Source organism: Arachis hypogaea, chromosome 7 (genome assembly GCF_003086295.3).
Source record: "Arachis hypogaea cultivar Tifrunner chromosome 7, arahy.Tifrunner.gnm2.J5K5, whole genome shotgun sequence".
Taxonomy (NCBI): domain Eukaryota; kingdom Viridiplantae; phylum Streptophyta; class Magnoliopsida; order Fabales; family Fabaceae; genus Arachis; species Arachis hypogaea.
The window spans coordinates 66,035,913-66,052,481 of NC_092042.1; the positions used below are offsets into that span (position 1 = coordinate 66,035,913).

General features: G+C 36.4%; 1 pseudogene; it reads right to left on the bottom strand.

Annotated features, from left to right (window-relative positions):
• Window positions 1-500: 500 nt before the first annotated feature.
• LOC112703288 (histone-lysine N-methyltransferase family member SUVH9-like) lies at window positions 501-6,116 on the bottom strand (annotated as a pseudogene).
• Window positions 6,117-16,569: the final 10,453 nt, after the last annotated feature.

The window sequence follows — 16,569 nt, forward strand, 5'->3', positions numbered from 1 at the left end:
ATATATATATATATATATATATATAAGAGGCATTTCATTTGTATTGTTAAAAAAATTATTTAGTTTTTTTAAAAAATATGAATCCTAAAAATTTGAATTATAAATTTTATATTATTGTTTAAATTATTATTTTAATATTTTAATTTGTAAATTATATATTTTGATGACTAATAATATTTTATAATAATAAAATATAATTATAACAATAATTATGCTATATGTATATAAAAAGTAACTATCTGTATAGAATACATATAGAATACATATTGAAATACAAAATATATATTAAAAATGAATTAAACAATAAATATATTTATACACAAATACATAATGGTTAATGAATAATTTTATAGTTAATTTTTAAATATAATATTTTTATTATAAAAATTATTAGAGTTTATTTATTGTGTCCTAAAAGCACATATTAAGATTACAAATTAAAAATATTTTTGTTGAAAATACAAAAAATTTAAGTTTTTAATGTATTTATTTTACAATTATTAAATAAAAAATTTAAAATATTTTACTAATAGTAAGTTTGTCATGTGTATTTTAAGACACATATTAGCTAAACCTAAATTATTATGTTACATATATTTTGCCCCCACTATCAAAACTTTCTAAACTTTCTGAATCCATCACTGGTTAAGGGTGCCTCGAATCACACGTTGTCATGTCAGTAACACGCCCTTCACGTATTGCCAGCTTGCCCTTCATGTGCTGCATTAGCACACCCCTCACGTGTTGATACTGCACATCTGACACGTCCACCAACATGCAAATACACAAAAAAAACGCCTATTCCCATTCAAAACACCAACATACTCTCCATATTAAAAAAAAATGAGCCAAATATCTAAAGTATATTCTATGGGCCAAAAATACCCAGAGCCTATGATGATAGATACCAAGTTTGCTAACACATTTTGTTTCCAAAACTAATTAGATTTGCTGCATTCTATCCATCCATCATTGCCAACCACAAGTATCATCCCTGTACTAGCTTTGAACTTACATTATATACAATGACAAAAACAGGTTAGCGAAGCCGGGCTACTTCCTAGAATTGGTGGTGACAAGATTTGCAAATATTTTGCCAGAAACCAGGTATCGAAGAACAAATGATGGCAGCAACAACTGAGTATATTTTCAGATTTGTTCCAGTTGAGGAGAGGAACACTATTTCCTGATCTTCACCATGCAGAAAAGGCCATGAATTGGCCAACAGAAGTTGGATAAAACGATTATGTAATATAGCTATTACGCGATTTACGGTACCCTAAGGGTTCATAAGCAGGCACTCCAATGGTTCCACAAAATCTGAGTACGTTGAACCCTTCTGAAAATCAAGCTAAGTCTGCAAACAAATACAAGAATGAGTCAGTGAGTATCTATTACTAAGCCTAGTGCAAAGTACATGTGCAATCTAAACTCGGTTAGTCAATTAAACACAAAAGTCAGAGACAAATAGATACAATATTATGAACAATGTTAAAAACAATAAACCGACCCAGCTACCTGACAATTTTATAAATTATCCATTTCAGAGTTAAGTTGGGTTGCTGGATTATCCAATGATTAAACCTACTTAAACCCTTTTTATTCATTTTTAAGTACATTGACCTACCAAATATATGAAAATAACAACCCAGGATCCGGAGTTCCTATGTGTGTAGAGCTCAATAATAGAACCTAATGGAAGAGAAGGATGCAGAACTTATTCACTTGTGCATAAAGTTCGGTAGACATGGTCAAACTATTGTTACCCTAAAAAGTAGAATACTGTGTTTTAATAGTCCCTTTTTCAAAACGCCTAAATACATGAATGTTTCAATGAATCTAAAAGAGTGAAATTGAAAGTTGCCTATCTTTTTTGGTTTTTCAAAAGTCATAAGAGTTATGTTTGCTAAAACAAAATAAAAGTAGTTTTTAAAAAGCGTAAGTTACAACAATAGTGTTTGGTGAAATCACTTTTAAAATTTAAAATAATTATAATAGACATAAATATAATAAAGAATAAGAATATATTTGGATATTCATTAATATATAAATTTATATGAAACTTTTTAATTTGAATCCAACTTTGAAAAGTAAAAAACACAAGCACAAGATATATGTTTTTTACAAAGTGTTAACTTAGGCTTTTGAAAAGTTCATAAAGGTGCCAAGATTTGTAACGAAGGCATGCTAAGGTAGAATAAGTCCATTCTTCTACTTTTTTTTTTCTATTTCATTCATTTGTATCTTTGAGAAGGATGCCACCAACGACCACATTTACGTTGCGCCACTAGAAGAGAAACCACCTATTAAGTATGGCTTGGGGCCTGCTTGGACACCAAAGCCCAAAGACTCTTTTGCAGTGGCTTGCATGCATTTCTACTCATGTCATGGGGGGTTCGGCTATATTTTTACGTTGGGCATGCATTTCTACTAATCAATTTAAATTTTTAAGAGAATTGATTCACAATGGCATCTTTCCAAGGAGAATGTCTTTATCAAAGCAATTTCTACTAGCATTGCATTGAAAAGGAATAATAGTTAGTGGTCCATTCAAGCATTTTTTCAGTATGAATAGGTCCTGTTACAAACACAAATGTACCCAACCTTTCCTGGCAGGAAAAGCTTAGTTTGTTGTATTTATAGAATGCTAAGTTAGGTTTGACTCCAATTCCTAGTTTGATGGTTAATTGTAATATCCAAGTCTGAGTTGTATCAAGCAATGAATTTTCTAGGAGCTTCAATTGTCAAGTAAAGGCCTAATATTGGTTTATAAGAACCTAGTTGGCTACACATATGTATATTAAGAAACTTGTTATGATAAAGAGGGTTATGTTCGAAGAGAGACAGACTATATATATATAGACAATGGTATTATAGTAAAGCTCTTCACAAATTACTAACAAACTAAGTTCAATAATTAAACACTAGGCACAGAATGATTACCAAATCAGAAAATCACCAGATATGAAAATCACATCAACATGAATATGGGAATTCAAAACACAAAATGAGTGTATAATTACACGAACCATTTTGCAAAGGAACCGAATGGGAAAAAGTCAAGTCAGTACTCAGTAAGGGACATTTGGCTATGTGAAACAAGTTTTAAGGGGATATTCAGTAAAATATCACCCATGGAAAGCAGATGAAAGTAATTATGAACTGCATAATATGTTAATATATCAGTGAGCAACCATGGTCATAATGCGTTTGCATTTCGCAATGCAGACTGCAAAAAGATACTCAAAAGACAACAAGGTGAGGTCAGTCATCACCCTCACCGCAAAATGTCTCCAACATCCAAGGTGTTTGAAAACACCAGAATACTAATATGATATTCCGATAAGTCACTATCATATGGATTATGATATTAAGTCAACAGTTTGCAATGGAAACTGCACAAGAATGGATATGCAGATGACATAATCTAATGAAAGATAATGGTGAAACCAGACGAGTTAAACAATATAAGATGGCTTTACCTCAGTGAAACAATGCCTGAAACTCCACTTCAGCAAAAAAAGAAGGGCTTGAATCTTATGAATTCACCCATTACATATAGAGAGCTTGCCTGTCCACTCATTAGCCACCCCATAATCAAGGCTGAGCTCTCTCAGTGGAGGGATATTCTCCATTGCAAACAGCATAATGTGAGGGAACATCAAATTGTTGTGATCATACAACAAATTGAACCATAACATTTGGACTTGAACTATGGCTCATATAGCAAGCAACGTTTCGGACTGTTGACACATCCAGAGAAAAATCCAGAGGAGGAATTGACGGATAAGATGGACGCACATAGTCCAAGTTTACCTGAGACAAATCACCCCATTCTGCCCACCTTTCAGAAAACCGATTAGGATATATCAACGAGTCACCATTCATCGTCAAAAGCTGTGCTTGCTCCCTAGTCAAAACAACACCTGAATACTCACAGATAAAAGCACCAGCATGAATAAGGTCCAAGGACCTTACTCCCCAACCTGTCTGCTTCGACCTAAAAACTTCCAACTTGTTCTTCACCCCATTCTGCGACACACGGTTCCTACATTGAGGTGGACAACTGCAAAAAGGGCCACACTCAAAAATCAAAGGCTTCCCCCTCACAAGGATCGCCTGCTGATTATAAGGAAACTCGCCTCCATTCTTCATACTGCAAAAGCATCCATCCATACAACCGCCAATACAATCACAGCCAGTAGCTGTCCCGCTCTGATGAAACACAAATGGAGGGAAAATAGTTGTCAGAAGATAATCAAAACAAAGCGGCTCCTTACTATCATCAATATCATTAAAGAGCCGAACCGCAACCTTCTCCTTCTTATTCGAAATATCAACAGAAAGACAATACATTGGTTGAAAATCCACTCCACTTTTCCTAATGCTCCTAGCTTCCTTAAGAATAGCACTACCCATCTTAGGCTGCCATTCAATCCTAACAAGCTTATACTTATAAACACCAAAACCGGACTTTCCAACATCAAACCAGCACTCAGAAATCCTATATAAACCATCATAGACATAAATCTTACCGGATTTTGCAGCGGCTCCCTCATACTTCATCCCTCTAATCACTCTAACCTCAATATTATGATACATACTCCTCTCCAATGCCAGGTTCCCACTCTCCAACTTCTGGTGTGTGGCTTGCCTCACGGAATTCGTGGCCTGCCCGCCTTGTCCAGTGTAGATTATAACATCTCCTTCGTCCATATCATCCTCGTAGCCACCGGAGACAATGACACTCGTTGCAATTGGTTCATTGTTGGGGCTCATGGAAGCTGCCAGGTAATCAATGCCAGCTTGGATCTGACCGTGCAATCCAAGGACACACAATTCCATCCGAAAGAGGAACACGTCGCCAACATACACACCGGGAATCGCTCCGACGATTCGCTTATCGCAGTTCAGCCAAAGATGCTTCAACCTCATCATCTTCGCCGCACGAATATCCCCTCTTTGCCGCATCCGCCGCGCCATCTTGGCATCAGCTTCGCCCCTGTTGACTGTTTTCGGCTGTTTATTGCCGGCGCCATTGTCGGTCGCCGATTGTTGTTCCCCGGCGGATTCAGGAGCTGGCACGGCAACAGAGACGGTGGTTTCAGCTGAGGAAGAACATTCAATGGTGGATTCAGATGCAGCGAACGGTTCATCAGCGGCAATAGTAACAACGTCAGCGACGGCGGCAGTTCTCTTCTCCTCGGCAGCTCTTTTCTCCTCCTGGACGCGCTTCTCTTCCTCGATGGTGCAGAGAACGCGGATCGAGTCGTAGATCATTCTCGTTCGCCTCACGACCTCACGGAAATGAAGCTGCTCGTGAAGGCGGAGTTTGGAGACCCTCACCAGCAACTTCTTCTTGCTCACGCGCTTCGAAGGAGCCGCGACGACCAACGACGAAGATGGCGGAACGGGAACCAAGGCGCGTGAATCCGCTTCGGGCGTTGCCTCAACCTCAGCCTCAGGTTCAGGTTGGGAACTAGAAGCATAGGAAAGAGAATCTTGAAAATTCGAGTGCGACTGTGACTGTAATTGTGGCGTCACGGGTTCCGGAACGGCGTCCTTTTGGAAGAGAGTATCAGAGAAAGCTGTACGGAAGAGCTGAGAGACTCGGAAGAAGTGGTTGTAGAGTTCGGAGTCTTCTTGTTCTTCTGGAGAAGAAGACGCGAACGGTGGCGCGTGTAACTCAAACTCGTTGTTGTTAGGTTGGGGTGGTTGTAGTTGTTGTTGGTGAGGGAACCAGTGAGGGCGTTGTTGGGAATTATTAGAAAAGAAGAAATCGTCGAGAGGCTCTGGTTTTGGAACTAGTAACGGCATTTGTGTTGGTTGTAACCGTAACGGCGTTGGGGTGAGGCCTGGCGGTGAATGAGGGTGTGGGTTGTTGCTTGGGGTTTGGAGTGAGAGAAGAGAATCCATCGTTTGAAACGGGAAAAGAAATGAGAAAGAAAAGAAGCTACATTGGATGCATTTTATTAAAGTTCTTGTTTCTTGGGAAGAAATGAAAGAAAGAAGCGAAGGAAGGAGGAGAATGAGCTATGAGGTGGTGCTTTTTTGTTGTAAAGAGGAAAGAGTGAGAGTGCCGAAAGATGAGACAAATGGAGTTGGAGTTTTGTTTACAGCAAAATAAGTTAAGCAGCGCAAATTAGTAAATAAACTATAAATTATCTATAAATGTAAATAAAATATTTAATTTATTTATTTAAAAAAATTTAAATAAAGAAGACTGACGAACCTTAATATACTGAAAACAAAAAATATATATATAAAATTATAAATCTACTTAATATATTAGAATTAAATTTTTTCTAACTAATAAAAGTGAGATGTCAATACTTCATTAATCTATTTTTCCGTTAGAATAAACGCACTATTTTCGCTTCTAAGTTTATTTTATAAAAATATATTTATTATAATTATACTATAATTAACATTTAAATAATAATACATAATTATACTAATTTAAAAAAATATTTTTATTATAATTATATAAAATCAATATTTAATACATTATTAAATTACTTATCAATTATTAGTCAAAAATATTTTTAATTATTTTAATAATAATAATAATATTTATATAACAATGGCATCAATTATTAATAACCAATTATATTTCTCTAAATAAATTTATTTTAAAAAATATTTTTATTATAATTATATTATAATATTATAATTCATATTTAATTAATAATGCATAATTATACTAATTTAAAAAATATATCTTTATCAAAATTATATAAAATTAATATTTAATACATTATTAAACTAATTATCACTCGAAAATATTTTTAATCATTTTAATTATATTGATACAATTTTAATTCTTATTCATTATCCAATGATTTTATTAATGGCAAGTTGTTATCTTAATGGTGATCCATTTTTGTTAATAATAATAATAATAATAATAATAATAATAATAATAATAATAATAATATGAAGTGCCCCAATTACTCTTTTCATGATAAAAAATAATAATTCTAATCATAATATAATATGATAAAATCATATAATTTTAACAAAATAAATTTATGATGTATTATTAACGAAAATAATAAAAAATTATCTTAATAATATTTTAAAATTTTAATCTTTAAAATTATTAAAATTAAAATCGTCTTTGATATTTTTATTTTTTAAATTATCTCTAATTTTATAATAAATTTTAAACTGGTCTTTTTGTTAAGAAGTTCTATATTTTGGACAAATTTACCTCCTTTCCACTTCTGTCTCACTTCCACAACTCTCATCACTAATATGATTCATCCCTGATTCTTACCACCACTATCACCTCTCTTTGGTTGATATCTATTTCTCTTTATTTCTTGATGATCTATATATGGATGTGATGTGACTGTGCAAATTGAGATGAGTAAGTAACAGATGGAGAGTTTATATCACAAGAATAATTTAGTCTCAAGGATCATTTTAAAATTAATTTTAATGATATGGACAACTTTTAAAAAAAACATTTAAGACAATTTTGATTTTTACCAACAATCTTCAGAATCAAAATAGTATTTAACCCTGTATATAACATGTTTGACCCACTCAAAAATCACACTCTAATTAGGATCAAAATCATCCATATCTTGCTCATTGTGGGTTATGGGGTTTTAGGTCGTTTTGTAGCTCGGAATTGGAGATATATAACTCAAGCTTTTATATTTGTTGTGATCAATGTTTTCTAATTGTTTGTGTATATGCTTCTGAGAAGAAAAATTCGGGGTGTCAAATTTATGGACAAATAATGACCAGTGATTATCACAACGACTTGATTCGAATGGGTATTAATCCCTCCCTGAATGCTGGTAATGTTAGGTGAGAAATCTAGTTGCTTCCATCATTTTGTTTTTGGTAATTAAAGGTCAAAGGAATATAACACTTGGTTATGATCAACGTGAATGTTATTGGTAACCCTGTGAAAAGTGAAATTTACTTGGCAATAGGAAAATTTTCTCATATAGTAGTTGTATTCTTATGCGCTCATGTAAATGATAATGGATCATGTAATGAGATGGGTTGCAAATATGATCTGTCTTTTTTATTTTTTATTCACTTACCTTAAAATACTAGTTTCTCGATCTAAGTTACTATGTAGTAAACTTGCAAATTATTTGAAGGTGATTGCTATAGTGTCTAAAAGTATTTGTTTAACTTATCAAAAAGAGTTAAAAATTAATATTTAATTTTAAAAGTATAAAAATAAATAATTATTAAATATTTAAAAGTTGCCATAAAAAATAAATTAGGCAAAAGTTAGACACCAAATTATAAGCACCATAAAATTCACCTTGTTTGAATTGCTTCATTTGTTCAATTACATTACTTATATTTTTGTGTTCAAATCAATTACTTTATATGGTCAAGTTTATGTAGAGCTTCAAGGTTTATTGATTTATGCTAATGAGATATACTTCTTTCCTTAGAATTTTTCATTTGTGCCAATTGGGAGAGTTGATATCCTTCTAAGAGCTGAAAACATGGTACTAAAATCTGCAGGGCTCTAAATATTCTTTATGAGGTTCAAATTATCCCAATTAAATATTTTTCTTTTAAATTTATCTAATCATTGCTGATATGCTTTTTATCTCAATGCAACCTTGACCAATTTAGCAGATAGAGGTGCGCACAACTATTATATATTAACGAGATCAGAATGTCATTGCATTTCTACCCATTTTTTCTATTTGGTTTCTCAACATTTATTATTGAAATAATATTAGAAAGCTTTTTTAGCTAAAATTAACCAAATTTTTAAAAGTTATTTTATTTATCTTAATTTTAAATTATAAATCATAAATCATAAAACTTATATTCTAGACTCTAAATTTTTTGTCTATTACAACACATCACATCTACACAACACCCTCATACACACTACACTACACTACATGGTTCTTTTTTCCACAAGTGAAATTTGAATCCACATGTGGTTTGTAACACTCTACCATACAGAGTCTTATGCTTAAGTCATAATTCAAAGATGACAAGGTATTACGACCTCAAAAATAAAAGTTTAGTACATATAGTAGTATGAATGATTGATTATAACTAGGAGCCTTTGTAGAAAAAGGGGTAAACAAAAACCGCAACTCGAAAGCGCAACACTCCGATCGATAACGTAACGAACAAGGATAACCAACGCGAGAATTATATATATACAAAGGAGTGTCAAAAACAGGAATATCAAGACTCAAGATCCGGCTGCGAAGATAACCGGTCCGAGCATAACAATATATACATATGATAGAAATAAGGAAAACCCCAAAGGAAACCCAAAGGGACACAAATACATAAAACCTATTCTCCAAAATCTCCCATAAGAGGAGTCATCACAGTTTGTATTATTTAATGGAGATAAAAGTATCTAAGCAGAACATATAACCAAAACATAAACCCCAAGAACAAGGAATCTTCGCAAATCTAGAAGTCTCCAGCATGCCTCAACGGGAAACATCACGTCCTGCATCTGAAAACCACAAAATCCGCATGGGTGAGAACCAGAGGTCCCCAGCATGGTAACAGCTTCCACATATATAATACATAATAATGGAGGAAAGCCGAAGGCAATCCTAGAACTCCCTCCAAATAATATCAAGCTTATAAACAAGTTAAACCATAAAAGGGCATCTGACTAAAGATACTTCAGTCTAACTAATACTTCCCTTTCCAATTCCTTCAGACCTCCCAACCACCAGTAGGAGTATAATGTAGCAAACACAGTTATATCAAGCAAGAGATATACAATTAGGAACAAGTAAGGCATTTAGACAATTAGCAAGTAATATGCAGTCAAATAGGCAATCTCAAACAATTCACATAATATGCATATGATGAATGCCTGTCCCTAGTGGCTGATGATATCATCTGTCGGTTATAGAGCCAACCCGACAAGTCCTGGTAGCTAACCATTGGACTGTCCCTCTGTCATGCATCCCCAACTCGAGTTATACTCGTCATAAACTTGATCATAATCATGATCTATATCCATCACCCTCACTGGTGAATATTTACGGGGGCGAGCTCATCCGGGTCTTTCACAGTGCCCGGCCACACTTATGACATAGGGTCAAAAGAGTATCAAGTCTCAACCTGGAGCACATGGTGGCTAGCCACTGCTACTACCCAGGGAAACTCGTATCTCCGATAGTGGAAGTGCAAATCACAATTATCAATAATTCAGCATAAACATGCATGAATTCTCATCCATGGATCAACATCCATATCAGCCATCCGGCTCACGGTTAAATCCATAACCAGCCAATATCCATAGCATACACAGCTATTCCGGCTCACGGTTCAATCCAGAACCAGCCAATATCCATAACATACACAGCTATTCCGGCTCACGGTTCAATCCAGAACCAGCCAATTCATAAACAATTACGGCCCTTCGGCCAATGGCATAACAAGCACTTCCACCACCATCCTCCACATCTCACATAATCATCAATGATCCTCATTGATTATTCATTTCCCTTGCTTCACTCGCAAGTTACCACATCCACTAGCTCCTTCTCTCATAGCTAGGCATATCATAATGATTTAAGATATAAGTGGTGAGATCGGAGGCTTAGAAGTATGAAATTTGGCTTTTAAAACTCAAAAATCAACTTTGGGATGAAAACAGGTCCACGCGTACGCGCACTCCACGCGCACGCGTGAATGGCCTCAAAACTTCATCGACGCGCAAGCGTCATGCACGCTAACGCGTGGATTAAACATTTGTCAATCGACGCGCAAGCGTCAACCACGCGTACGCGTGGGTGTTCTCGTGCCCCAGGCACAACACTGGCACAGTTCTGGCATAACTCTCTGGAAAATGGCTGGGCATTGGGTGCAGCACCATCGGCGCGCCCGCGCACATCACGCTCACGCGTGGATGGCATTTTCGGGAAGAACGGCGCGCACGCGCCAAGTGCGCCCACGCGCAAGGGGTCATTCTGCTAAAAATTTTCTAAGTTAAAAGCTGCAGAATTCACCAATTTAAACCCCAATCTTCCAACGGACATAACTTTCTCATTTTAAATCGTTTTTCACCCGTTCTTCGAACGGCATGGACATCCCGGATCCAATTTCATTTCTAAACAGATTTGGCACAAAACAGAGATCCGTAGTCCAAGTTATGTCCAATTAAAGTATGCCCAAAAACCATATTTTCATACAAAACCACAATATGCCATTTTCAAAACAAGCCATTTTCAACTCTTTTCAAAATCAATCAAAACATGCCATTTTCATCCCTTTTCTTTGAAATCAATCAAAATATATCAATTTCAACATCAAGCCTCCTCAACTCACACATTGACACTTTACCACAATATACAAAATCACTATCTCATCATTTTAACCCACTTCACCCAAGTGGCTCAAACTCAAACATATTGACATATCATAGACTCTTCCTCATGCCAATTCCAACAACACCAATCCCAATAAATCATTATTGTACACAATCAACATCATACTCACCATAAACATGGTTCAACCCACAATTCAACCATAACCAATCATCAAGCATATAGCACAACATGCATATTTCTCATACATCATACCACCAAGGCATCATTAATCATCATCACATATATGACCACATCATATATATCAACAATTCAATAACACCAACCATTCAATGCCTATCTTAGGGCCTCTAGCCTAAGTATTTTCTACCACATTACATATTAGATACGGGAAACCAAAACCATACCTTAGCCGCTTTCCCAAGCTCCACCGGAGCACTTTCAAATCACTTATCCACAAGCTCTCAAGGCCTCACACCTCCAAGAACAGATTTTTCACCACCAAACCCTTTTCAAGCTTTTCAAAATCACCAATCAAGCTCCAATATTCACATATACACAACCTAAGCCACAATCATCATACCCATACACAACATCTCAATACCCAAACATCATAGAACAACAAAATTACACTAGGGTTGAGAATCTTACCACACCCAAGGTCCAAGGAGACAAGATTAACCTTCTCCTTCAAGAGAGTTGGGTCCTATAACATCAAAGAACCCAAAATCTCAACATTTCACCCATGAAACTCGAAAATAAGGGCTGGAATTTCGAACAGAAACTTGTGGCTTACCTCAAGATTGATTGTATGGATTTTGTAGAGCTCTCCGCGGTGAACGCGTGGCCGCAAACGGAGCGGCAATCGGAGCTCTAGATCAAAAGTTATGGTGGTTTGAAGATCAAGTGAGAGATAGAGGTTTGAGAGAGTATTCTTCCCCCATTTCTTCTCTTTTCAGCGTGTTTGGTGTTGTGTGAGGAGAGAGAGTGCTGAAAACTAGGGTTTTGGTTAAGTTGTGTTGGGCCAAGGGCCCACTTTGGGTCCAATTGGCCCGGTTTGGCCCGTTCGGTCCAATCTTGGTCCGAATTCTATAAAATTGGTACCGAAATTCTCGTCTCAGTCTCCTCTATCACATTTAGCCATAAAAATCACATTTTAGGCTTTCTAGAATAAATTCTCATTTATGAGTTAATTAGCCGTTAATTAACCGGGTTTTACATGGTTGATTGAGAAGAATATAATATGCCACTTAAACCAAACTTTCAACTAAACTTTAAATTAAATCCTAAAATAAAATTAGTTAATATTGAGTAAATAAACAAAAAATACATGAAAGAATTTGAAGTAAACAAAAAATACACATCAAAATTCATAAATATCAAAATAGAATTAAACTCCAAAGTGGTCCTGAGATTCACGATTTACACCAATTTAATCCCTGACTTACCAATTGCATCGTTTATGTCCCCGACTTTGTTAAAATTGCACCAGGGTCGTCCCTCCCCACATCTCCGGGCAAACTAACTGCCGCCGGCAGTGACATGGCGCTAAGATACCACGTTGGATGCCACGTTGGAGTGTAAATTTTGGCGCTAAAAATATGGATGGATGAAACGGCGTCGTTTGAGATATGTTTAGAAACAAAATCCAAATAACCTAACGTCTGTGATCACTTCATCTTCCTCTTCGTCTTCTAAAAACCAAAATAATGCACCATGAAATCCTGAGTTCTGACCACTATATAGAGTTTGAAGGTTGAAAACGTTTGGCTCCGTGGAGTTTGCTGCCACTGTGATAGTTTTGTGTGATCGTTGTCGCTGACGAAAGGAGAAGGAGTTCATTGCGAGCACACGAAGGTATGTCTGAACTCGCAAAAATAATGCTTTTCAACAAAAAGATATGCATCAATGTCTGTATTTTTTGAGAATTTGATTTTGGTTGATGAAAGTTTAAAGTTTTTCATTATCTGTTAGGGTTTTTGTGGGTAGTGAAAAAAATTTTTCCATGCTCTGTTTTTAATGCAATCTTAGTTGGATTGGTTGATGGGTGTTTCTGGTGTTTTGTATGTGGTTGAATGTCAATATTTGTTTTCACATGTGTGAATCTGATTGTTTGATTCCTCAATTTATTTTTTTGCATAATGCAGATGGAGACATTGATGGATATCATGTTCCATCATGAGGGAACATTTAAAAAAATGATGATAGAATACTAGTGTACTCACCAGATAACAGAACTTGCTTAGGAGATTTAGATGAGGACACATTGGATGTGTTCTTCATAAGGAACTATTACAAGGAGCTTGGGTATGACAACATACTTCAGTGTTGGTGGCTGCCTCTGGGGAGGAGCTTAGATGGTGGACTGATGGCTCTTACATGTGATGGTGAGTTAAGAGAGATGTGTTTTGCTGCACAGAAGAATGATGGAGTTGTTGATGTGTACTTTGAGCATGGGGTGTCCACACTAGAGGTGATTGCAGAAAAGGAAGTTGTAGTATGGCTTGATGATACTTGTGAAGGAGACTTGGTGAGCAAGAAGAACACAAGTGAGGGTCCCAAAACTGATGGTAACACGTCGAACCCAACTACAGAACCGAATCATATCCCAAATGCAAACCCAAGCCCCATAGATAATCCTATTCCAACCCTCCTGAAACCAACCCTGTCACTATTCCAAACCCCATTGATGATAACACAACCCCTAATCCAAATTCTGCTAGGGCTCATGACAAACCCATTCTAAAGCCCAATTTTAATCTAAAGCCCAAGCCTAAGTCAAAGCCCAACCCAACATCCATCTCCAAACCCAAACTGACTGAAAGGCCCATTCAGAAGCCCAACCCAAGACTGAAAACCAAGTTGAGAGAGACTACCAAGGCATGCTCCACAGCAAAAGGCAAATGCAAATAAAAAATGAAGTCCAAACCTCGGTTCTTACCTAGGAGAATTACAAGATCTCAAACTGCTGGAACATATAAAAGGTTTGTTAATAAGGGCAAGGAAGCTCTTCATGTTGACTTAATTGTAAATGATGACTCCAGTGATGATGATAGTTCAGAGGATAGCTCCTTTAAGCCAATCCAAGAAGACAGCTCTAGTAGTGAAGACAATGCAAGTATGTCCAAATCAAGAAATAAGAAACTAAAAAACATCAAGAGAGGTGCATAAGCTGTTGCTAAGACAAAAGAGAACATAATGCAACCAGATGATGCATTGGTTGATGATGTGTCAAATGGAGAGGTGGACTTGGGATTTGTGGAAACTCCAGGGATTATTGATGTGTATGAAGCACTTGAACCATGTGCAGAGTCTGATGGTGCTAATTCTTGGCACTCGGAGGAGATGAAGACTCCTCCTAATTTTGAAGATAAGCTGCAATCTGATGAGGATTCAGATGAATTTCCAATCTTTAGAAATGGGACAAGATTCGGTGAGCTACAACTACAAGTGGGTATGAAATTCAACACCAAATATGAGTTCAGAGAGGATGTAAGAGAGTATACTATCCAAGAGGGGAGGAGAATTAAGTTCAAGAAAAATAAAAATATTAGATGCAGGGTTATGTGCAAGGTGAAAGAGTGTGCCTGTGTTGTGTATGCCTCAAGGGATTGTGACGACTCATGTTGGCAAATCAAAACTTTCAATGACGATCATACTTGTGCGAGGGAGAACACCAACATGGCTGCTAATAGGGCTTGGGTTGCTAGTAAATTAGTGAAAAAGGTAAGGAAATACCCCAATTTCAAGCAATGCGAGGCTGCTGTGTACTTCAGAACAAAGTGTGACCATATGCTGAATAGGAATTCCATTGCAAGGGCACTGGCAGATGCAAGGAATGTATGTATACGGGGATGAGAAGGCACAATATGCAAAGCTAAGGGACTATGCTGAAACTTTACTGAAGACGAATCTTGGATCTACGGTTCAGATCTGTGTCGAACCTCAACCAGATGGAGAGGTCATATTTGATAAGATGTACGTCTGTTTGGACGGTTGCAAGATGGGATTCAAGGTAGGTTGTCGCCCCTTGATTGGGTTTGATGGGGCATTTCTGAAGATACAATTTGGAGGTCAGATCTCGGCTGCTGTGGCACAAGATGCCAATCATCACATTTATGTGATTGCCTGCGCTATAGTTGAAATAGAGAATGTAGACACTTGGAAATGGTTCCTGGAGCTGCTTCATGCTAATCTTGGAGACTACAGGACTAACGGATGGTGCTTTATTTCTGATATGCAGAAGGTAATGTTTTTTTCATGTGCTTTTAACAATCTATGAGTCTCTGGATGTAAGTGAATTGTCTTGGAAAAATAGTTGTTAAATTTGTATCTTATATATGTCCTCTGAATTTTGTATACATGATGTTGGTTGCCGATATGCACAGTTAGTTATGTCCAAATAGTACAAGGGATGAATCGTGCATTTTACACCTAAATGAAGGGATTGAATTGTATTAAAATGCGAAAGTCAGGGACTATATTAGGGTCATTAATATAAACTCAGGGACTATTCTGTGGCACGATAAAAGTGTGTACATCACTTTTTGGTTCTAATACATGGTGTAACATTGTCTTGCAGGGTTTAATTCATGCTGTCCAGGAGGTGATGCCAAGAGTTCACCACCGTTTCTGCGTTTGGCACCTCTGGAGGAACTTCAACAAACAATGGAAGGACCTTAAGTTGAGGGGACTGCTTTGGGAATGTGCCAGATCAACAACATTTTAGGATTTCATTGATAATCTAAACAAGATTAAGATGATGAATGAGGAGGCTTGGACATATCTCAACAAATGGCCTAGAGAGTCATGGACAAAGTTCTAGTTCAGCCATAGGCCAAAACTGGACAACATTTACAATAACGCCTGTGAAATTTTCAATGCAAGAATCAAAGAGGCCAGAAGCAAACCCATCATCATATTACTTGAGGAGGTGAGAATGTTTGTGATGAGAACTATTGCGAAGAATAAGGTAAAACTGGCAAATCATGTTGGCATACTCCCCCCTGTAATTCAAAGTCTCCTAGATAAAATCAGAAAAGAATCAAAGAACTAGATGCATATATGGACCGATGATGAAGACTATGAAAAATTTGAGGTTCCTGGCCATCCAACAAACATGGTGGTGGATCTTGGAAAAAGACTATGCACTTGCCAATTTTGGATGCTGACCGGTGACCTTTATCAATCTCTTTAAATTAATTATTAATATTTGTGTACTTTGATGATTGTGATTGTCTTACTCTGCATTTGTGTTATTAACTGT